Source organism: Charadrius vociferus, unplaced genomic scaffold (genome assembly GCF_000708025.1).
Source record: "Charadrius vociferus isolate BGI_N301 unplaced genomic scaffold, ASM70802v2 scaffold140, whole genome shotgun sequence".
Lineage (NCBI taxonomy): Eukaryota > Metazoa > Chordata > Aves > Charadriiformes > Charadriidae > Charadrius > Charadrius vociferus.
In genome coordinates, this window is record NW_009646406.1 from 506,914 (window position 1) to 532,507 (window position 25,594).

Below are 25,594 nucleotides of genomic sequence, written 5' to 3' on the forward strand. Positions count from 1 at the left end.
AGAAGTCTCTCTGTACTACTGGAAAGAACAATCTCTCATTCCCTCATCCCTTCAAAAAAGCATACTAAAAGTGCGGCATTAAGCTGCTGGTGGTGGTTTTCTCTTCTTTACAGGGGCAGAGGTTCTGCAAGTTGCCACGCTACTTGGCTTCTATATTTACGTCTGCTAAATTTGACCAGTTCCCACAGAACCAAAGTCTCTCACTAAATACTGAAAGTATCTCATCTTGTGGGGAAAACCTTTTTGCTTTTTTGAAAAGCAAAAAATAGTTCTCATCCTGAAAATTGTATTACTCGCCTCCTTTCTCCCCCACGTAACTAGCATGTGTTAGGAGTACACATGTTCCTTTTACAGAGGGTAGTATCTCGTCAATTGCAAAGGAAAAAGACTGTAATCACTGAATCATTAACAAAAATTTCTCATTCTGTGAAGCTACTAGGAAATAAAAGGTTAAAAGCCTGTAATTTTATCTTTCTTTTACTGCACTGCCAATAACTAATAGATTTACAAATGTATTATTTTTTTTAATAGAGCTACAAGAAACTCAAATACCAAAATCATGCTATTTTGTAAAATATAACTATGGTAATCTCATTGAGACTGGAATTCTGCTGATGACACACACGCTGTTGCATGTGGGATTTTGTGTACTTTGCTCTTAAGTTAGAAAAGGAAAATTCCCCCAGAAGTGGCCAAAATGTTCACAGAGGGAAGGACACCAATGGATCAGCTTCAGCACAGGGACTCGAGAGGCTCTCCCCTCCTGTTCCCCAAAACTAGAAGTCACCCATACACATTTATATCATTAAATAATAAATGGGGTCTAGAACAACCCAAATACAAGCAGTGCAACAGTAAAAATTGTAGGAACACCTGCCAGCATTTGATAATGGAATTCATTCAGAAATACCTTTGGGGGGGTGGGTATAGTGGGGGTGGCTCAGCACCTTTGAAAAGCAATTTCACTACTTTGCAACTTACCCTCAGATTTCAGATACAAGAAGGACCAATATAGTTATCTGACTTGTCCTACGGCGCAAGCCACAGAACTTCCCCTCGCCGTGACCCCCATCATAACTGACAACCTGACAAAATACTTATGTTTGTGAAAATAATAAAAAAAGTATTTTAAACAGTTTTGACTAACTGTGAAGCTGATCTCATACCTAGTAGTACCTTTTTATGATTATTTCCCCTCGACTAGAGCACCTCATTTCCAATGCAATGCTTGCAAATTTCAGGTTCCAACCGCACTTTCCATGCCATAAAAAAACCCCAAACCCAAAAGAATAAAAATCACCTTTCAAAATCTGGAGAAACACATGAAAATTCAGTGCCGGCAGCATTAGTTCTGCCACATTTTTCTTTCAGAGCATTACAGCCAGTCTCAGGCTGTAATTGAGCATTCAGCGGTGGCCCAGCAGGCAGGACTCCACGCTGAGGCTGGTCGCAGGAGACTCCTGCGAGTGCTCAAACATTCAGGCTTCCACCTTCGGCTAACAGCTAACACCACAGTTTACAACCCAAGGATGTGCTGCAGGTAACGCGTGAGGTGCAAAGAGCTCTTCTGCCTGTCTCGGTGAAGGCAACAAGGTGTGACAAACCGGGTGGCATCAGCTGGTACACAGCTAGCAAGGAGCAGAAGGCAGCCCAGCAGTTCAGTGGGGACAGTCCTAACAGTTCATCATGCTGCAGGAGGCTTCCCATCATCAGTGCTCTTCCTACATAGTCATTCAAATGCTATACTCGCATGGATTAAGAGATTTCGGGTAGGTTTGTGGTCACATACAGGCAGAGACAGGCACGAGCTGCCTCTTCTTTGCACAGCCAGAGCAGGCGTAACCCGGCTCTGCCGGGGATGCTGCCTGGCCCCACTGGTGCGGCACAGGGCTCGGGAGGCTAGTAAGTCCCACAGAGAAACAAAGCCAGTCCTCTGCCACGCTAGCACAATTTTGCAACCTCAAAACGAAGAGCTGGCTTGCCTCCAGCCAACTTCAAGTACAAGCACAGGACAGGCCCCAAAGACACGTCCTTCAGTACAGCCTGTTCTGAACACCACAGCCCAGACATCTGTGAAGGGGAACAAAGAAGGATACGAAGCCAGTGCGAAGAGTGGTTTGAAGTTTGAAATTTGCTCTTCAAAAGCTCTGTCCTTCAGGCTTATTCTGCTTATGCTAACTGCAGAAACCTTCAGCTCAAAAGGAAGTCCCATACGCAGAGCTTCAACAAGTGAGCTAGTAAAACTATCTAGAATAAGTGACAAAATGCAAACCAATGACCAGCAAGTTACGTGTATCCTTGACATAAATACCTGCTTTCAGTATGCAGATTAAGTGACTCTAACTTTTTGGTAGACATGCCACGGCTCCGTTTCGAGCATCTTATCCCAAAACTACAACACACAGAAAAGCATCATCTAATGTTTTTAGTGTTAGCCTTAATAAAACACAGACACAAATACTGTTTTCATGGTGTTTAGTTTTAGAATTAGTTTGTATAGAGTTTATTCTTTTACCCATTTATTCTTGGTCAAATGCACAGCTTTTGAAATAGGTGAAATGACAAACCCATGAGGCAATGGATATTAAGGTTGACAGGTGTCCACTGTTTTGCACAAAAATCAGACAGGAGAGAAAAGTCTGCTATATAGTTCCCAAAACCAGACTGAAATGACAGGAAACACCGTGTGTGCTTTTAAATGCTAACAAGTGCAATAAGGGCACTTAACTCTGCGCTCTTGCTACAACTAATGGTTTCTTGTTCCCATCAAATGTAAGTTCTTCAAATCCCTGACGGCTGCAAGCATCTGCAGAAAGGACAGCACAACCTTCGATAATCTCTTTAGACCACACACAGAACAAGACAACCAAGACAGGTTTGGTTTGACCTGCCCCATCGGTTTAAACAAACTGTGCGATAACCCTGCCCAGAAGAGACTACATGTGTAAAGGCATAACCTCGTCCTACCTCCTTATAGCTGGTTCATCTCAGATAAACCCACGACCTTGACAACACAGTGAGGTATGATTTTCAGCATCTGTAGTGTTATGAACAAAGTAAGCATGCAGCATGACAACACTGAAGTATGCTACAGCGAATGATCTCAGACTCTTAGTGTTAAAATATATTATAGATGCAGCTTTGGTTTTGCAAACTGAGATAATTCAGCAGACTGTTCTCTCGTTGAAGTGTTCCAACTTACAGGTTTGTTGTACGGCAGGGTAAATTAGCAATTCAGGAAAGACCTGAGGTCCTTCACTAAGTCAGCCCCCCTGTTTTAGTAGAAAATATCACTGCTCATGCACTGTATCTTCACACCTTCCTTACTATTACAGTGTATTTTACACAGGATGTTTTCCAAGCAAAACAATAATGTTCCCTGTTTTCTCCTCCTTGAAGACACCGGATTTGAAGGTCAGTGGACTAAGAATTCGAAGTGACTGCAGGAATACCAGCAGAAATACTGAATTCCACCAAAATCTCACCTTTTCCATTAAAACTTAGATTCGTACCCAAGCTCTTTTAAAACTCAGGTAACACTAGACCTAAATGCAAATATTGCAGTTTGGTTTCTTCTTAAAAAGCTCAACAAATGGTAGAATTTCTTCAGTCTACATCCCAGAATCAGAAAGAATAATTCAAATAAAGCATTGCCTTTCAACACTTACCACTGCCCTCATTTACTAAGCGCCCCTTGAACCAGTAAGATGCATAAACACAATGTCAGCTGTGTTCCTGTCAAGTTACCGTTGCCTGCCAAACACACACGTGGGGCATTTCCCATGTATTTACTCTCCATACTCAGACCCTGAGGACAATTTTGTAAAAAGAAAATGTTTTCTGATTGCATTCAGCTCTCACCCCCAGTGCAAGCTAATTTTTTTGAGTCAAGCCAAGTTATTGGTATCAATACACAATAATAGATGGCCTGAAATATTCAGACATTCGGACTTGAATTAATAATCCCTCTTGATCTCATTAAAAAACCCCAACCCTAAACACAATAAAAACCCCACCACTCTCAGGAAAATAAATGTTGATTATTAGAAAAAACAGAGTCTTACTGCATTAGAACAGAGCTGTAAAGTTGGAATACCAGTCTAGATCCCAGACCCCTCCAGGGAACTTATTCCTTAGCCATTACTTGGCGAAGCACTAACTAAGAAGATTTAACAGATTAACGTCTGAGTTGCTTTAATATCAAATAGTTGCTTCCATTTTAAATACTCAGGAGACGCTCCATTACAACATCTGCAGACATCCCATGAACATCTACAGAAGCAGAGAGTATCATTAGATCAGGATGACAAACGCGTAACTGAAGACTGAAAAGCAAAGAATTTTACATAGTGCCCCACAAAAACATGGAACTCTTCAGTAAGTGAGATGCTTTGTTTTGCTTTAAATTTCTATTTACTTGCTGTTTCTGGGTTTTTCCTCATTGTTTTACAGTTCATGGTACCAGGGAGAGCATGTCATAGGCAACCTCACTGTGCCATAGGCTGTTGCTAAGTGATCCTCTGCAAACACACAAAAGTTCTTGAGACAAAATCATAAACAATCCTGATAGATTCGATAAATACAGTTGTAGCACATCAATCTTAAGAAAATGTATAAGAAATTAAAATCCCTAATTATCAGCAACTATGCTTGGTAGCCCCATCTACCGAAGATGAAGTAAACTCTGTTAGCTCTTCTTTTAAACATTAACTTGATGGTATTACTACACCAAAACTTGGCTACAGACAGACATATCCGGGCAGAAACAAAGACGACCTTCAAGACAGCATTTCCGTGGACAGATTATTTTTCATGCATGATTATGCAGCATTTACATTGCAATTCCTTACACAAAGCAAGAAAGACAGCATAGTATTACTTGCAAATCACTTATGCTGTAAGCAGTTAAGCTGTACCCACTCCAAGAGAGTCTCAAAAAACAGTCCTCAAAAACTGGGAATACTCAGCACTAAGGAAAAGGCACAAGAAGTCAGATTCGCTGATTTGAAAAGGACACATTGGAAGAGTCACAGAGCCGAGAGTTGTAAGAAAAACCCCACATAGCAGACCCCCTTCTGGCTGCTCAGAAAGCACAGGACACCCCACAATAACCCCAGCTGATTCAGGACTACCACAGCTCCTGTGACTTAGCTTAGCAGCTGCATGAGAGCAGTTTTCAAGTCGCAGGAGGGTGAAGGGTGGTGGTCTGGCCACACCTGCATTCTAGAAGCACCTTTGGTTCAAGCTCAGTCCCTACAAACCGAACACACTGCTCTTCTTCTGCAACGCTGCAAGCGTGGTGCTTCCACCCAGTTCCCTGGTGTTTTGCTGGGACAACCTCTGGGTAAGGCGCTCCCTCCTCCATTGCTGTCTGGAGAGGTCCTCCTCGCACACAGCAGTGTACGTTGGTTGGCAGAGCAGGAACTTAATAACCAAAGGCAGGAGTGTGATGAAAGCAGAGCTGCTGAAAACATCACTTAAACCTTAGTGTCCAAGTCAGCGCTTTGCCATTGAAGAAAGAAGGAACTCAACAATGTGGAAGGTGATGAGGCAAAATGCATTTCCACTTGCTATCTAATTTTCAACAATGCAAACTACTCACCAACCATTGGGGTGTGTTGCTATCCTCTTTCCTTCCTTGCAGGATATTGGCGTGGGACTTACTCTATACCAATACGGAAGTCAATATAAGCCACGGAGCTGCTGTACAAAGGCCTTACCACCCTAAATTAGTAAAAAGACATTACACCAACTGGCCCTTAAAAGGCACTGCAAGGCCTGGACCGTACTGGCTAGACTGAACGCGCTCTGGCCCCAGCAGCTGCACACAAAGCCGAGACCAGCCGTACCAGCTCAGGCATGGCATTGTCACATTTACGCAGCACACGGCGCTCGCAAAGCCAACACAGCTTTTGTGTGCACCCACTTCCGCAGGCTCAGTTGAAAAGATCCAGATTTTAGGAAGCACAAAAAGAATTAGAGAGGCACCAATCTAATCATCCAAGAAGGCTGAAGAAGCTAAGAAGAAACCCAGCAGGCAGTAACACCCAAGACAAGCAATCACAGCACTGATCAATAGAAAGCAGAGAACTTGAGCATCCAACACACCTGTTAGGCAAGACTCACAACCAGCGTGTAGTGTCCTCACCCAGCAGGAACTGGAAGCAGCGCCAGGACAGCGAGCTTACTTTACTGGCAGGAAAAAGCTCCTCTGGGCAATACAGAAACATCACTGTTAGAAACCCACCAGCAACTCTAAGCTGCCCTTTTTGGCTCTGAGGTGGAAAAACAATCAGGAGCAGGTACGGTGGGAGGACCTGTCAGCAGCAGGGAGCCAATGCTATCTTTACCTCCTTTTTAGTCACTTAGCTCACTGATAACCAGCCATTAAGGCCCTGAATGGTATGCAAGTCATCACAGTGGGCTCATGAACATCTAATCTGCTTTGACTCTGTTTCAAACTGCTTTGTACTTCAAGTTATACAGAAAAAGTTCTGTTTCGCCCTTTATAGCTGCCGTTCTTTTTTCAACCACTTAAGGATGTTATCATAAAGGAAAAGGTATTACAAGATAAACTCATCTAGGTCACAGGAAAGAACATTTTCCAAGCTAACCTAAAGTACAAATGATCTCTGCAATCAACATAAATTCTCTATAGACTGCAGTTAGCTTTTCCTCTAATCTTTGCCATCAGTAAGTCAATGAACAATTTTAACACAGTAATTCTATGCTGCTGAGGTTACAGGACAGCAGAGTTGTGCAATGAAGCTTCTTGTACAAGAAAACATTTTCAGATGCACTTAGACCTTTGAGTAAAGGAAGCTCTGGGCTCCAATCAACAATTTACTACAAAAACAAAGCTAAAAAGCTTTTCTCTGCTTGCAAAGTCAGCCAAAAATTCCTCTGCAACAGTTGTTTCCCTTACACTTCAGTCTCTTACAGTATTAGCTCAGTCCCAATGGCATCTTTTCCATCCTGTCTTCAGATGATTCTGTCAAAACACTGTAAATAACTTGTTTGCACTTTGGCAAGGTACCAGGAGGAATATTTTTTTTTTTTTTAAAAAAAGGTCTTTACTAACTACTGATTACCCACCTGCTAACAAACACTCAAACGAGGACACAATATGCATGTAAGTTAACATGTATAGCAACTTCAAATTAGATACAAAACCCCTTCTATTCAAGGAAGCAGATCAGTTGGGAAATTAAGTGAGGCAACTATAATTTATGGCAGTAACCTCAGGTTGAAAAAATGGTAAGTGAACTCAAGTAAGACACTGACCTACCCTGGATCCTAAAAAAGAATCAGCCAAAGAATAGTACAAGGTAAGTCCATTGCTTAGCAGTGACAGAAGCAGTCTATGGTTTGTATATAGGTGCAGTTTCTGCTCTCCCACTCATAACCTCTGTTGTGCTATTCTTCAAAGCCAAAGGAGCACCACTCGCAGTTTGATTTAGGTTTTTTCATCGTGACTGAAATGCCTGATATCTTAATGACTGGTTAATTGACAGCATTGCCTTAGGATGCTACAGGTCAACAAGCAAACTTTAAGCAAAACTACAGAGGACAAGTTCTCTTGACATGCTTTTATTCATCTCTAATATGAGCAACAATTAATTCTTTTGACTGACTCCTTTACAAAAATAGCCTTAACATAAGAAGAGAACAATTAAAATAAAAGGTACTATGGCATCACCATTTCAGTGACAAAGCTATGCTGTACACCGAAAGCAGGCTTGGGTTTGCATTATTTTTAATGCGCAGTTGTGTTGGAGAGCACACCTGGATACGGAGCCTCCTAGGAACAAAACCACAGCGCTCTACGCATGGGGAAGCAGCAGAGCACAGGTTGTGACTGCCATGAATGAAACTGCCCCACAGCACTGCATGGACAGAGCTCAGCAGCTTTTGTGGTTCCTCTGTCTTTGGGATTTATACAGATTCATTACTATGTCAGTAGCACACTGTCTTTAAATACACTAATGGTATTATCTCCAGTAGAAATCTGAGCAACAGATATATTCACACGAACCTGCTGGAGAAGGCTTGTCTCCATGCTCCCCCACAGTCTACCGGAAGAAAATTAACTCCTGCCCTCAACCGTCTTCTCTTTGAAAAGAGCTTTCCAAAAGGAGGAACTCTATTTCCACCGCTTCCTAAGGGACTGCTTAGGGCAGATCATACCCTTAGGTGTCCAACGACTATTTCAATCCATTTATTAACCGCAGTTGGCCCACTCTTGCTCCTGGGATACCCGGCGGCGAACCACACTAATCTCATCTAGGAAGTTGCAGCAGCAGTCTCCTTTTTGACAAGCCATGTGAGGGAAGAGGGATGTAAAAAAACATAGGACATACCACAGCTCTCAAGAAAGGAAGTTCAGCTGTTCTGATTAAGTTGAAGCCACTCTGCTTTCTTCTGCTATAATTCCACGAAGGCAATCAGGTTCAGGAAAACATTTCCAGTTTTCACTGTGTATCAATGTGCCCTGTTTTATTTAGGGGCAGTTGAAGTACATGTGAATAGATTCTCTAACTTAAGGCTAAAGACCAAATACAGTAAAACTTAAATCTTAGCGCCTAATGTCTTTAAGCACCAGGTTTTATTGAAACCCCATTCAGTCTTGTGACATGAATACATTTATCTCATTTAATTGTGAGGTGCCAGAAGAGCAAACAAGCATGCAATGATCTCCAGATACAATTATCTCAGGTCGCAGCTAAGATCAAAGGAGTAAGTAACATTTGCAGAAGCTGGAGAAAGGAAGAGTCAACAACCTACACTAAAAAGACTTCCCCAGACACCACCACTCCCCTGCAGAGTCCTCTGGAAGTTCAGACCTACCAGCACCCGCACTGAGGAAGGCAGGCATACGAATAGTCTCCTTTACTGTCCTGATGATATTCTCTCTATAAAGCTTTGGTTCAACGCAAGTAAGCCTGAGCTATGGCAGATACCAGAGTCATTGTTCCCAAAGGAACATCATTGTCCCTGTGGAACAAAACCCCAGGACTGAAGACAAGGTTACAACTGCTGTCACAGGAACGAGCTTGCAGCTCTTCTTGAGCAGGAGAATTGCCTGATTTCACCTCCAAAACAGATGAAGGACGGGGCATTCAGCTGGGAGAGGACTCCTCAGTATTGGGGCAAGAGGCACAGTCACCCTTTGCACTGTATTAAATTAACTCCTCATCCCTCTTACTCTGAGAAAAACTTCAGAAGAAAAGGTCAACAGAGCTAAATGCATATTTGTATTTCAACACTGACTTCGCAATTTCAGCAAACTGCAAATGAGACAGGTTGGTTTTAAAATAAGGCATTTCCTGAGTTACACATCTTCAAACATACTGCATTGTCCCTGCTCTGATACCATATCACTACGTCTGCTCCCAGTGAGACAAATAATCCTACTGTTTAATGCAGCCCAAAACCAAAGCCTGGTCCTTCTTTGCCCGTAGGCACCACTGCAGCAACCATGATTAATAAAAGCAATGTCTAATTGTCATTTTGTGCAGAGTGGGACTGTATGCTGCAAAATATTCCGAGCCAAAAGGAGGCAAATACAGAGTTTTACTCCCTGGCTTTTCTGTCAGGGTCTTATTTTTATCCATACTGTTTCTTGAGGAGGGATTTATACAGTTTTGCAGTTCACAGAAGTATCTGGTAAGATACTTACACACTGATGGCTGAGCGAATATTATACACAGCAATCTTCAGAAAATACCAGCCCCGTTAATAGTCTCATTTACCTTTACACACTCATCCCACTCTACATCTCCACTATTCAGATATCCCAGAGCAACTTAAATGGCATTTTACTAGAAGGAGTATTACTTTCAGTAGGAAACAGAGGTAGAATTTGAAAGGGAGTTGCCTGAAGTGCCTGCAGTAAGTGGCAAAGCAAGGCAACTCCCCACTGCAATCTCAGTCCCATTATAGTCACCCGAATCTTTGGCAGAAGTCCTATGGGGACTGGATTTCCACACAGGACATCCCAACTCCCAGCCGCTAGCACTATGCAGAATCACTGCCTCATGACTACATACCAAGAGCCAGGAGAAGACAAAGGGGCTGGGCAGAGCTGGCTCCGTGGGCCAAAGCAGTACAAGCTCAAACCTGACAGCCATTCATTAAACATTACTTAAAGATTTCTAAATCTAAGTAATGTTTTCAATCTCCCAGGTGACTTCTGCTAGTGGCTATGGAGCCTACACCTCTCCTAGGCCACTGGGATTCGCAGTCAAAAGAAAGCAGTCAAACCAGTCAGTAAGAGACTCTCTATAAGCCAGAAAATTTTTCATGGTTCTCTCATTCGCTCACCAAGAGTGCATATAAATCAGATCTAAATGCATTTTGATTTGTTTGGCTTACTCTGTCTAATTTTTAAAAATAAGTGCTTATTTATTTAATCTGCTGAATCCACATGGTGGAAGCGTTCTGTAGTTTTCTCCTCCTTCCCTGCCCCAACAGATGTGTATTTATTCTTCTTCCCCACTGGACCAGAAAGGGCCACACTGTACCTAACTGACCAGTCTGCTGATGCAATACACAGCAGCATGCCAAAAACATCTCTCCCTGCACTGGAACCTGTCTTAGGTACCACGAAGGTCTCACATAGCGGGATCTCCCTGCAGGATTCTGCTTGGGATTTGTTACTCCGCAGTCCTGCTATTTCTGGGGTTGAAGCTGAGATTATTACCGCTTTGTTGAAGACCCCACTTGGTGTGCCTAGCAAACTCTGTGTGGCACCACAGCGAAGAAGTATCAGGATCTTCTCAAGATTTTAACCAGCACCCCCACACCTTCAAGTATGTGCAAAGTACCTACACAGAATCCAGACCGCAGAGGGCTGGAGGACTTCTGCAGCATCATTTCCAAAAATGCACTGAAAGCAAAGCCGACTGCCATTCTCAGAAGAACATGCACTTTACTGAGAGGCTGGCATGCATGTGAAAATAAACTTTCTTCTCCCCGTACCAGAGAGCCAACTCTTCAACATCTCAACAACCCTGCTTGCTTTGGAAGCTTTCCAGTCACATCTTTCTGTATATGCTATCGGATATATATTTCATAAGCTCCTTTTCTCAGTTAGAACACTGCTGTTCCAAGCTTATTCCATTAATACTTCATGTGAAAATAAACCTCTCCACATTTCAAGAAAACAACAGTTCCCTGGCAACAATTAGTGGAAACTGTTGTCGTTGGTATTTTACTTTGATTGAAGAATTAAAAAGCGGGGGGAGGGGACCCTCAACTCTCCTTCGCAGGCTTCAGTAAACCCACAGCTCAAAGGAGAGTTTTCTTCTCCAAAGTGAAAGATTTCAAATATCTCAATTCCCAGAGAGTTGGGTGAAAAAGGAAAAACAAACCAGCAGCCGAGGCTATTGTAACTACTACAATCAGCTGTTCCACATTGAAAAACATGTTGTCCTCCATATCCCACTGCTATTAAAAAATGCACAGCTTAAAATACAATGACTAATCCCACTTTTATAGCCAACTGACTAGAACATCTTTCGAAGATAAAAGAGAGCATTAGTGTTCATTTGAACCAAAAATACCCACCAAAAATAGGAAATCTTTGCTATTTTAAAATTAAAAAATGTGAGCAAGAGCTCTAGGAAAGCTTGGGCATGGAAGTGCTTGAAATGGCTTTGAAGTCGCAAGAAATACGAAGGCTCTAAACTATGTCACACAAAGACCGAACTGGCAATTTGTCAGAAGCCAAAGGGCTGTAGCTAATTATTCTGCATTTGCATAGCTTGTGAAACAAAAATAAATGCATGTCCCCATCAGAGGTACTTGTGATGATTTCCACTTCACTGCACATGTTTTCAATCTTACATTCTTCAAACTAAGCCAAACAGATTTTTCCTGAAAAACAAGGTAGATGGAGAAAAAAACTCACCAGCATACGAAGTCGTAAGAAACTGGATACTTTACTGGCTAAAAAAGAACCAACAACCAGCAATTTTAAATTTAGCCCTATGCTAGTTTTGGGGATGGAGGGGTGAAATTGAACAAAACCAAGCCTTTATTAAAAAAGATCAGAAACAGTTTTACCTTTTAGAAATCACCCCAAATCCTTCTTTGCTAGATTCCATTACTAAAAAAACAGAGTATTTTTTATTATAAATGTCTCATCAGATAACCACTGCATAACTTCAGAGGCAGTCGGTCCCTTGAAACGGTGATGAAAGAAATTATTAAGAAATGCTTCAATGTAAGCGTTTACTGGCGCGTCACCCCAGTGCCAGTGCAAGAACTGCTCTGCCTCAGCCTTGCCAGCTGCTGCCTGCCCATGGCTGCCTGCAGGCCACGGCAGATGGGCTTCGGTCACGTTTGTCACCTGTTTAGAGCATCCTACGGCCACCAGCTCAAGGCACTCTGGCTGAGCAGGCAGCTGCAAGGGGCTGGAAGAGCTGGTGAGCTGGTGAGAAAAAACAGGAGGGGATGACAGGGAGCAATCTGGACACCGAGAAAGCCAGTTCGGACTGGCCTGGCTCTTTGCCTCCCTGTAAGGGGAGATATGCAACTGCCACAGGAACAACCTTTAGATTAAGTGCAGCTGAATTGGTGCTGCCTTTCACTGGAAGAAAACCAGCAATGCCAGGTCTGCCAACCACCTTCGCCTGCTCTTCCCTTCCTGTTGTGCCCCACAGAACAGTATGGGGAAGCCCTGACACCAGGGCACCCCACATCCCTGCTGAGACAGCCACAGATGGAGCTCCACTGGTACCACAACAGCCCCCCTGTAGGAGCTCGGACACATCCTTCAGTCTTCCCTCCTGCAAAACTGGAACAAGAGTGCTTCCTTACCTCACGGGGTACAAACACGTAAGCACTCTAATTCAAAAAGCACCCTGACACTGGGGTGATGTCTACTTAAAAATATTAAGCAAATGACCTGCCACAAGGTAAGAGACAGAGCACAGTATCCTGTTATGAGACCATATTTAAAAGCAAGGAAGACATTTGTTTTTTTCTTGCAATATAACACTGGTTTGTAGCTGTCCCACTGACTTGGGATTTAAGCTGCAGAAAGCAAATCTAGATCCAAAACACTGAAAGATCTTAAAGATGTTGGTATTCAGAGTTCTGCCACTGCCCACTGCAAAAATAGAAATGAGCTAACCCGGTCAAGCTCCCAAATGTTTGGGTGCAGGCTCAGACTCATACTGTCTTTGGCAAGTTCAGAACACTGAAAACTTAATTCTTCTACTGTACTATCTTTCAAGCCAGATAGCTTGATGGATGTTATTCAATTGTAGTATATATGGTCACATATTTAGCTCCTGTGCATTGAGTTCACAGTGAATTCTCACTATGTTATAATTTAATCAGTATTTCTAAAAAGACCCCCAGTTACTTATCACCACACAAGTTGAGAGGTTCTTTGTTTGTTTTCAATGCGATGCTTGAATAATGTCTTACTGCTGGATAAAGGAGCATGCCTGCTTAGCATCCCACTGCCAGTCCTATTCTTCCATTATTTCTCTTTGGAAGATGCACATGTTTCCCCATTCAATAAAAATAGAAAGCTGGAACCACTCTTTCTGCTGGACCTGAAAGTCTGAGACAAGACAAAACACAGAACTTGAACACAAGTCACAGAATGTTAATTGGTGTCTAGTAGCAGCTCGCTGATAATCTGTACAGCACAATTAGCCTTAAGAAAGCAAAACAGGAGGATATCATCATTAGGTAAAGAATAGAGGACCATCCTAATTCCTCCTTGCAGGAAGGAAACAGAAGTCACACAGGTGCTTATTTGAAGACTTCAAAGACTTCCCCTTAGTAGCAGGAAATTCTTTCCTGCTCCTGTGAAACATCATTGGAAAAGAATAATTTCTTATCTGTTCACAGAAGTCAGCACATAGCAGTTCATCATACTTTGCTATCTGGCAATCAGTAACTGAACCTTACCTTCCGACTCACTACTTATTACTGGAAAGCATGTCTACATTCAGAAAATTTTTGAATTTATGTAAAGAAGAAAACAGATAAACAGCCTGTGTGGTTTTGTGTTTTGAGTTACTTGTCTACTGTTAGGTGTAAGACCTGGGTTCTCTTGAACAGGATAGGTTCTTTAAAGGAGGAGAATGGGAAACAAATCAAAGAAACATTGCTACTTAATGCAGGAAAACAATATTCCGTCAAATAAATTTTGTCCAGCAGATTGACACCAAGACATCTTCCATCTAGAAGCAGGGCCAGTGGGACGGATTATATGAGCTGACTCAAGCAAAGCATTCCAGTAATGCTGGATGGAGAAAGAGCCCATTTCTGATGCAATCCCTACTGGCTACAAATACATGCATCAGGATATATGAAGCAACACACAAGTGATAGGTGAGGGGTGATCACACACAGCCATCCATCCTGCTGTAGCAGAGCAGTAGGCACCAGTATTCGAGGTATGCCTTTGGGGCACGAATTCCCAGTACAGGTTAGTCTGATATCTCAACTATGCTGTGAAATTTGAGACCATGAAGTACTTTGTTACACAAAGTTCTGTCTAGTTCTGTCCAAACGTTTCCTCAAAATGCTCTTCCAATAAAGAAAACCCTTCCAATCATTTTGTGTCTATCTGATGACTTGCCATTAAGCTACGCAAACATCAGAAGACTAACAGGCAACCCGTGGAAGGACAGCAACTTTAATCTGCAAGGTAGAATGGAATTTGCCCTCTATTCAGCTAATCAGTGCGTCATTGAATTCATCTCATATGAGCACCTCGCTGCTTCAACATACAGTAAAGACACAAGGCACACATAACTAATGCAGACATTGGATTGTAATACACTGGGGTATTATTAAAATAACAGTGTCCCGTAAACAGCGACACAATTATAGGCTAGCTTTCTCCCTGAGCTGCTTGTGAAGCTATGTTTCACAAATGCTGGTTTGCATTTAGCAATCTGTAGATGCTACTATCACAAAAGACAAAAGAAGCTGCTCCTTAGCCCTGAGCAATAGGAGGTACTAGTAAGGAAGATGATGCTCTAATGGTGAAAGGTTAAATGCAGATAGTAAAGTATATGCCCTTTTTCCTTGTAATACCATGCAGTTCTCAAACAACCACACATACCTGAAAGACATTTTCTCCAGTTTAAATAGCAATGAGAATTTTTTAAAGCCTTTTCTGATAGTCAATTCTTTAAAATAACATGGCCTGATTTTTCAATTTATTTTTTTAAAAGTGCTTTTCCCCTATTCCCTGCCGGTGTTGAGAAGCACCTTTCACATGGACCTAAGAGCAGCCTCAACTATCAGTGCCCAATGCCCCATTTTCCTCCTCTGTCCTCTCTATTGAGGCAGTTTCATCTCTGTTACTGAGATATAAGAAAAGAGTGTGAGGGACACACTAACCACCTCAGACTGCGAAATGCGCCCTAGGTAAGCATCAGCAAGAATGAAACCTGTGTCACACAGCTCTTCTAAGTACAGAATATAAGCCAGAAGGAAAGAGCATGCTTCCCCTTTGATCTTTTAGCACTATAGCACTCTGTGTTACAGCTGTCATGGTAACATAATTCCTTTCCCAAGTTGCCACCATCTTTTAAGTAACATCTTGTGTGAAATATGACCATTCAGATTTGGGAAAGAACAAATGTAGCCAACACCTGAACTTACCTGTAGATGGGCTACAACTTGAAAGCACTCTAGTATCATTTCTCTGCTCACTGGGTTACGAGAACATTCCTTCTGCCATAGTTGTTTGTTTTGGGTTTTTTTTGCAAAGGCCAGCTCCTGTTTCTGTTAAGCCTGACTGTCTGTGAGTGTAATAAACACAGAGTAATGTCGCCTAATCAACTATCAGATCTTACTAATTAACAGACACAAGAAAAGCCTAACCGCATTCCCACTTTCACCAGGGCAGCTGTTGAGTTAAGACTAGACTAGATGGGCTCAACATGTGCTTCACAAATGGGGGATCCTCTTTTTCCAGGAACAGTATATGCAGCGGATAATTAAGCCCAGGTCATGACGACATCTAAATGACAGCATTTAAAATCAATAAACCTTCTTTATAAGAAAATAAAGGGGGTAAAAAAATCAAATATAGTTTTTACTCACCTGTACTACTTCTACTCCTCTTTTCCTGTAAAAGAAAAGAAAAAAAAAAAGGAATAGTTAATGTTGGAAACATGGGAAAAATGTAAAAACAAACCCTAATGGAAAAGGGTTGCTTTGTACTAGAATGCAAACAAAAAAATCTGCACTAACGAACCTGATTCAAATTCAGGAAAGCACTTGTTCAATTCCATTCCCTGCCTAGGAAGCACTTCAGCAGCTTCTGAATCACGGTCTCAGAAGCGACCCGAGATGCATATTTAGCAGCTGCACTGCCGGGGCTGATACAGCTGCCAGGTGAGCGGAGGTAGAAGTGGGTGATGTTGGGGAGGGAGCATCTCCATTTTAGTCAGTTCTACTTTGCTCTTCGTTTCTCATCTGGCCTCAGAGTGTGCGAATTGCACCACGGCACATTCTACATGCTCGATAGATCTTTGATTTTGATCCAAAGATACATGTATAAATGTCAGGGAGAATGAACACAGCACCTCGCAAACACTTACCCTCTTATTTAAAGCCTTGTTCTACCCCTGTCATCTTAGTACACAGAACACTTCCCAGAGCTACAGACACACAGTGACTTGCATCAGTAGTTCTCTACTTGAAACCCTTGCCAAAAAACCTTTAAGCTGTCCCATGGCATGTCTTTATCACAAGCACAAAGATACCCACGCCGGCTGCACAGAGTAGCCCAGCGAACAGAGCGGAGAAGGGGACAAAGGAAGGGTACAGGCACGGGTCAGACCCAGAACAGAGACTGCCCTGCAGCTGGAGCACCCTGCCCAGCTGTGCCATCCCGCTCCAGCTCCATCGCAGGTACATCCCCGTAGATCCACTGCTCAAGACGGACAATCCATTCTGGAAGCAGTCCCTCAAAACCACAATAATTTCAAATTCTGTCTGGCAATTGGTACTGCACTGCGTCAGATGGACCTAACTGTGCTGGCCTCAGCATAGGCAACAACCCCCACATCCCATAGCTGTGCCCAAAGAAAAGCTAATAAATTACACAAGCAGCCGTGCAAGCAAACACGTACAGACTCAGCCCCACAAAGCGAGTACGCTCCATCGTCCCAGCCCAAGCAAGCACCAAGCTAAAGGCTGGGATGGGACTCTCTGTGTGCATCAGCCCCAGTGCTGTGGTTTTCTCTGGGCAGAAAGGGACACGCACCCAGGTGTGTGACCAGGGACACAGACACAGCATACTGCCATACCCTGTTCTAGATGGTGGGCAGCCTGGGTGCGGGGACACCAGAGAGCACAGTGCCCCATGGTTTAGACACGTCCTTGGACTTCAGTTCAAACACTTGTATTCAGCCAGGCTCCTGCAGGAGCAGAGTTCAAACACTTGGGGTTTGTCAGAACGGCCCAAACCTCCAAACACTGCTTTGGCCATATGGGGAATAGTTCTAGTCATCCTGCAACGCCAGAGATAAGACACTGGAGAGGCCTACTAATTATACACCAAAATGTTGAGAACTGCAATTGGTAGAGCCAGTTGAGGCAGATCTGAAGAGTCGGTCATCTGCTGTGCTGGTATGAGAATTGAGATTCAGGTACAGGCAGCCAGATCAAGCTCAGTCACTGCATTTGACAAATTATCAAGCAAAACAAACCACTTCTGCTTTAGTCTTGAGAGCAGGACTGAGTCCCTGGCACAAAGCCCAGCCACCCCTGCTCCATGCCACCCTCCCAATATACACGGGCTACTTAAATATGTCAGAACCCTCTCCTCACTTTGAAGATATAGGAAATTTAACTTAAAAATCAAAAGCCTCAGTAACCATAAGACAGGAATCTCTCATCCTCATTCCCACTAACCCCCATATGTGAAAATCAAAGACCCTTTTGGGGGAGGTCACGGAGCGGGACTGCCTAACTCTGCCCTCACTGCTTTTCTATCTAAGAGCGTCTGTTGTCCATAGTTGCAACTGCTACACACTGCTGAATACACAATGGCTCCTCCAGTTTTCCACCCGATACACTAAGTCTTTCTTTTGGGAGGCCATTACAAAGATGCCCAAAGGGACAAACGATCAATCAGCATCCATGACACAAATTGCTCCCTTCTCCCACTCTACCAGTCTGGAGTTTCTCTGGCCTAGAAGCAGCATGCACTGCACAGCCACAATAGAGAACTGGTCGTTGCTCAGCAAGGAAACTAAAAAGAAAATGAAACCAAGCACCTCTTGCAGAGAATTTCAAAGCCCTTGTGCAGATGACAGTAGCCTGTAAGTGGAGGGTGATTAACATACTGCCATTATGGTGTGACAGCATTGCTGCAGACCATCACCTGAGGCTGGCTAGATGTGTTCCAATTGTGTTTTGAGAAGAAAATATGAATCTCATAGAGAAAGAGTTAACAGCCAAATTGTTGAAACCATGACTTTCGCACAGCTAAGCAAGATAAATAAGAAATATTAGGTGGGGAACACTCTTTTTGTAACTTAGGGCAGCAGCCTACTCAAAAACATTCCAAGTATTGTAAGCTAAAACTTAAAATAACCAAACTAGCCACATTTTTGCTGTATCTGCCCTGGAGTAAACAGAACAACTCAAAACTGCCATTGAAATACACCAGGCTTCAGACAGGACTGCTCCAGAGCCCCTGGAAGAATAGAGACTGAAAGCAAAGGCTGCATTTCTTGCCATGCCTGCATACACACTGAATAAGCTTTGTTCTACTTTGAAGAAGAAAAATACTTGCAAGCCGGTTGCCAAACCTACTTGAGAAAGAGTCAGTCCAAAGGTTTTCTATAATCCCCCCCAAAAATGGACTTTGGAAATTTACTGGGATTTACTGAAACCGATTGCGTTGCCCCAGCAGAGGGGACTAAGCGAGACCAGCCCACAAGCGGGGAGAGAAGGGGTGCCTGCTGTTGGGTATGAGGTCACACACGCTTCAAATTGTACTGGAAGAAGGAAACTATTACCAAGGTTGGCTTGGAGTGCTGGGTCTTCCCCTTTTTCAGAAGCAGGGGGTGTTTCCCTTTGGTTACCTGAAAGAGGAGAACTTTTTATACCTAAGCCCAGGGGACCAGAAACCATAGAAGCATGCCTATTTTGAGGATCAGTTAATTTGGGAAAAATCCTCTACCGAAATAGCTTTTTTTGAAAATAAGTTGTTTTACAAACAAAAGGTACGCAAAACAACGAGGATGTCAAGAAACCACGTGCCTCAGATCTGGCATTAGCTGATTCTCCACCTCGAAGATCTCCTAGGGCAGCAACTCCAGGCTTTTCACCCAGGCGGGTCAGAGCTGCAGGCTGGGAGCAGCAAGACATCCCTTATGCAACCAAGCATGCAATACCACCTAACCACACTAACTGCCTCACGTCACACGTGAAAGGGCTTAGGGACAGGCATGGAAAGAAAGCTGATCCTACGCACGAGAAACTCTAGGACCCTCAAAGAAAAAGCAAACAGAGAGAACAAGGCAGGCTGTGGGGCACAAGCCCAACAAGGGGCTGTCTGTGCAGGGGACTCAATGGAGACAAGACGGTTGCTGAATTAGCTCCTCTGGGAGTCTGACAGAGCCATGGACCAGCCACCACTTCTTCCTACGGTGCTTAAAAAGCTAGAGAGAAAAATACATCCTACAGCCTTAGTGTATGTTCTTTTGGGCTGTTTCATTAGCAGAGGACAGGCCTTCTGAGACATGCGCTTAACATACATGAGAGACTTCAACAAACTCCTCTCCCAGCACAAACCACAGACACTTGCATGGGTACGGGACTGCAGCTCAGACACAAGCAGGGACCTGCAAATTCTGCAGATAAGCCAGACAGTTAAGAAAAATTAAGCGAGGGATACAAGAATGTGCCCAGGCTAGGCAGAACGCTTCCAGAGGTACCAATGCCTATGACAAAGGTGCTGTCTTCTGCAGCAAGCTATTTTCATTTGGAGTACTGACCACTACTCTTGTGTTCCTCATGGTGTTGTCCATGACCCTTCTTTCTTCCCATGTAGCTTAAAATTGAGCTACAGCCTACCAGAGGAAGCCTACCAGAGCCTACCAGGCTGCCATTCCCAGCTGGCCTGGGTGCCTCCTGACATCAGCACATAGCTCTGCTAAATCACACACTACAACATTTAAAGGGAAAACAGAAACATTTAAGTAACCACTGCATTAGCCTGCAATACCAAATAAAACCCAAAAGCTTATTAGTTCTATACCTGAAACCAATGAAAAACTCTACTGGATAATGCAAGCCTCACCATAGGCAATGGCGATTAAAATAATTACCATGCAAGGTGACTTCATATTTAAGTTAGAATGATGTATGGATTTACAGGAGAATTCAATATCAAGTTACTAAAAGCACATGAATCAATGTTTTGGAATTGATGTTTTACCACAGCCTCAAACTACGTAGAACAGTTGGCTTTTGGGGTTGAGTTTGTTGATTTTTCTTTTTTTTTAACATTCAAAGTAAACAGTTTGGACTAATTCCCCACAGCATCTAGGACCCAAACATTATAGTGAATGACAGTTAAAAGAGAAAATTACTATCAGGTCACATATCATAGCCATGGTTAAATTAAGTAACATAGTTTTGCTGTCTGGTCTGAGTGACACATTGAAAAATGCCAAACAGAATTTACAATTTCAAAAGTAAAAGGCAATCTTTGTATCTGTTTTAATAGCCTAAGAAGTTATTAGTGTAGTTTAATAGCCTAAGAAGTTTCACCTCCAAAATTTCCCATGTAAAAAGTGGCTAATAATAATAATGTATAGTTTTGATATTAAAAAAAAAAACACCACCACATTTTCCCAGAAAAGCAATACACTGGCACTAAAGACAGTTGTATAAATATTAAGGTATCAGAGCAAAAACCTGCAGCCACTGAGACTTTCCACCACAGTGAAATTATCAGACAAGGAGGAAGGCACTGGGCAAGCAATCCCAAAGCAGGAAAACCAGCCAATACTGACCATCCGCAACCTTGCGGACAGCCCATTTATCCTCCTGGCTCAAAGGCAAGCTCAGCCCATTTGCCTTAGTTTTTCCATCAGCAAAATACCCTGAATATCTGTTACTAAACATTTGTCAGGATCCTTGCTTTTATTATTTTTCATCACTGATGAACTCCATCTTATTGTCTATCAGGGAAGCAAAAAAGTGGCAACGCCAGCACAGGGGTGCTCCCTGTTCGGGAGCCCCGGCTTGCAGCAGCAGCCATCCATGCCTACGGAACTTACGTGAGGGCATCTGAAACATGGCAAGACTCAGCTTGTAATGCGGAGATTTTTTTTGTGGTTTGTTTTGGTTTTTTTTTTTTTTTGCACACGGGCTATCAAGCAGGCAATTAATCAGAGTTAATTTTACCAATTTATATCCAACTATTCTTTTGTCTTTCAGCAAGCTTTTCCCCTTCAGTAATCAGTATTTTGGAAAGATTTCTGAAATGGATCAAAAGTTCGCATTTGAGGGAGGGAGTCCTCAATTTTCTCAGTCAGTAAAGCATCGTAGATCCAAAGGAGAAAGAAAATAAAGTGACAAGAGTTTGGGCTGTCACAGAGGACCTTTTAAGTAGAAAAAAAATAATCCCAAAGGGTAGCCACATTCCTGCATTTCTTCCTTGTTTCCATAAACAGGCAATGGTCCAAGCAATAAGAGCCATCATACATCAGACACTACAACACCATAAGTGATTTTCACACCACCACCCCATTCACACATGACATTTGGTAGAACCATCTGATCTTCTCCACATCTTCAAAGCATTGTATCATCTCATTTACAGCTATAAAAGTGCTTCTTAACAGTGCTGTATCAAAACAAAGCACCCTGAAAGGGACTAGATAATAAGAGGATCTTGGTAGGGCAGCAGTAGCATCACTCTAGTATACACCTGCAGCACCCCAATGCTTCCACGTGCCACAAATTCCCACCACAACACACGCAAACGTTCACCAGCATCTCACGGCAAAGACCCACATAGAAACCCATTAACCCCTCATCCTGCAAGAGCAAGGACAAAGCAAAGCCTCCATCGTCACGACTTCAGAGGTTCAAGTAGCAGGGAGGAAAAAGTCATGAAAGAAAGAAACCAGGCGCTGTAAGCAGTAACTAGAGGAAATAAACTGCCTTTAGTCACTAAATATTAAGACAAAGTTTCAGTAATGGTTTAATGAAACATTACAGGGCTACTAATTTCAGCATTAAAAAATAGGTATTGCAGAAATAAAATCTGTATATCCCAAGACATAAAAGCCATTAAGGCAGTAAATACAAACTCAAAATGCTCTGTTTTCTTTTTAAACTAGGCATTTAAGATGGATCAGTGATGCTGAACTCTGCCAGACTCTTTTCTTGGAACTAGTGACCCCAGGTTCTGGGAGCCCACACTCGCTGCTTTCCCAGCAGGGACACAAAACCTTTAACCACAGTCTTCTGAGAAAAAAACTGAAGAGCCATCAGTGGGGAGAAGGAATGATTAACAGCTGGACAGAAAAATTACTAAAGGCAACGAGTTATTTGTCCTACCAGACATTCAGAGACATATTTAGTACCTGATGACAATTATAAGCAATTGGGCAGGGTTCAGTCTTCAGCCATAGGCTTACACCACCAGACATTATCAGATCCAGCTCCCAGCTATGGCAGGCAGCCACACCATGTGATCGCTTTATAAACTTATTAAAAACCATCTTCAAACCAAGCTGTTTTGGCACTGTATCTTCCATTACAGGACATTAATTTCCCAAAGGTCAGAGTCCTTCAAATTTGCAGGCTAAATTGTTCCAGCATTATCCTTTGGCTTCAATAAACTGCTTGCTTCCTTAAGCACTGCAAAGAGCACGCATGTCCTCTCTGCTCCCAGCTCCCTTTCTCTCCCCATGACCCCAGTCACCCCAGTGTTAATATGACCCTCTGCAAAAGGCAAACACATGACCCATCCCTTTCAAAAGTCCTTCTGAGGTCACAAGGCACCGGTGATGACTGAGACCTGAGAAGAGGCAGCAGAATCACGAGGCAGAAGACAGTATCCCTTCTGGGGACAGATATGGTATTTATCTTTTTAATATCTGTATTAAACTCTTACTGCAGAAGCTATTAGAGGCTTCTAGAAACATACAAATGTACTTACATTTGACAAACAAAACAAGCAATAACCTCACACTAACAGGCTTATAATCAGAAGGATGCTTACTATTGCATACTTGCTCTCCAGTGCCATGATATGTTCAATTACCTGTCATACTGAGGCAGAAGTTTTCTGCACTTGTTGATAAAACTTCTTGGTAATGCAACAATAAACCAAATGTTATATTCTCCCAAATCAAGCTTCTACAAATTTACATCTTACATTATTCTCAGCAACTCTCCTCCCATGTTAATTTATGCCAGCAGTTACAAATTAGTGTCTTATTCTCTTAAATGACAGAGTAAGTCACTACTCAGCAAAAAAAGACTCCCAAACCTTCTATTTTCCATTGGCAGCAGAGCCCTAGAAATCAGGTTTGCAGATTTTCTTCTTCATCAAGGAAATCTTCACACAACTTGGGCAAGGGCAATCCCCTATTCACTAGGAAATACATTACTTAGCAGATTGGTATTTTGTTTACTTCTGACTTCCCAGACATTGCCAAATTACAGGAAAAACTGTAAGCCACTTCTTAACATCTATTATGCTGAAGTAGGAAGCCAGGTATTAGTGTCCCCTCAACTCCTCCAGTACTAAATTGGAACATAAGGCAAATGAAACAATATCGAAAGGCTTGCCATGAAAAGCTACCTACAGTGAAGCTGGAAGTACAACCCCCATTGACTCAATGGATGAAGACTTCATCAGTGTCGTTTCTGGATAATGCTGCTAGAACTGCTCCAGCCTGAAAGCTAATGAGAAATGGATACTTCTACTTCTCCCCTGTGCCAAAAGTAGATCCAAAAAGCAGATAGTATTTTTCAGTTTTCCAGATGACAGGAGTCATCAGCTTTTTCATTTCAAAGAGAACACCCTATGTGCTCAAACAGCACAATGTAACAACGGTCAGCAATTGTGTGAAATGGCATTCAGGCTGAGAGAGTTGGGGTTGTTCAGCTGGGAGAAGAAAAGCGAAGACTCCGGGGAGACCTTATTGCAGCCTTCCAGTAGCTAAAGGGGCTACAGGAGAGCTGGGGAAGGACTCTTTACAAGGGCACGTAGTGATAGGATGAGGGGGAATGGCTTCAATCTGGAAGAGGGGAGATTTAGATGAGATATTAGGAAAAAAAAATTCACTGTGAGTGTGGTGAGACACTGGCACAGGTTGCCCAGAGAAGCTGTGGATGCCCCATCCCTGGAGGTGTCCAAGACCAGGCTGGATGGGGCTATGAGCAACCTGGTCTAGTGGGACCCCCCCCCCATGGCAGGGGGGGTTGAAACTAGATCATCTTCCACATCCCTTCCAACCTAAACCACTCTAGGATTAGAAAGGGCTGCCAGTACAAAGTCATTTTAAGAAAGTTAACAACAAATTAGGATGGTCAGTCACAAAGAGTCACATGGAACAAAGAGCAGTAAATGTAAAGGAAAACACTCAGTGACCCTGTTGGCAGTTAACTGGAGGCATTTACTGTCAGGAGATACCCTGAAGCTCCTGTGGCCACAGCTAATAGGTTTCTTACGCCAAAGCTCCTAAGAGGACTTACAAGTAAGGGCACACTCTACAAAAATGCTGCAAGCTGAAAGTGCAGGGCTGCAGGTTCAGTTCAGACTTAAAGTTTCTCCCCTACAAAGCATCACGATCTTGGGAATGTCCTTGTCACGGCAGGGAGAGCTGGGAGGGCACAGATAGTGCAATGACAGACTGATACAGCTTTACATTCATACTCCATGCCAGCTGCATTTTGATGCCCTCGGTAAGCTTTGTCCAGCAATAAACAGAATTCCTCCTACCTTTGCACAGATCCCTCTAACTTTATACTCTTTTCTCAAACCAAACTAGCTAATAGTATTAGTAAAATGCCTATTCTCTTAGACTGAGATACCATCGCATCTAAAGTCAGTTGCAGTACCACTCCTCCAAACTCTACCTATAATTACAGTTGGCTTCTGCATTGCTTCTGAGCATTATCAACTCTTGAACAGAGAGGTTTGCCAGTAAATCCTTGACCTGCATCAGACACGATAATCAAGCTCGCTGTCTGTCTGCCTCCTTTTGAAGACCACATCTTTTGCAACAGAAACTAAGAATTAACAAGGGCTGAAGCAATGCATAAAGTCAAATCAACACATGCATCTATGCTTCTGCCTACCTACCGATAAATCTATGTAGAAACTGGAGTCTTACCTGCCTTTAAACACCACAGCTCAGATACTAGGAGCTGTTTTATTGTGGTAGCACACAGCTTAGTGCAAACTGCAGCGCTCAACTAAGGATGTAGCCAGCTTCTAGGTTTTGCAGCCAAACTTTATTTTTCACTCTCAAAATCTCCTGAACTGGTTTGTTTTAAGTTGTTTCACTGGTATCTTCTTGTACTGAAGTAAAAGCTAGACTGAACTGTAGGCCCATTCTGACTGGAA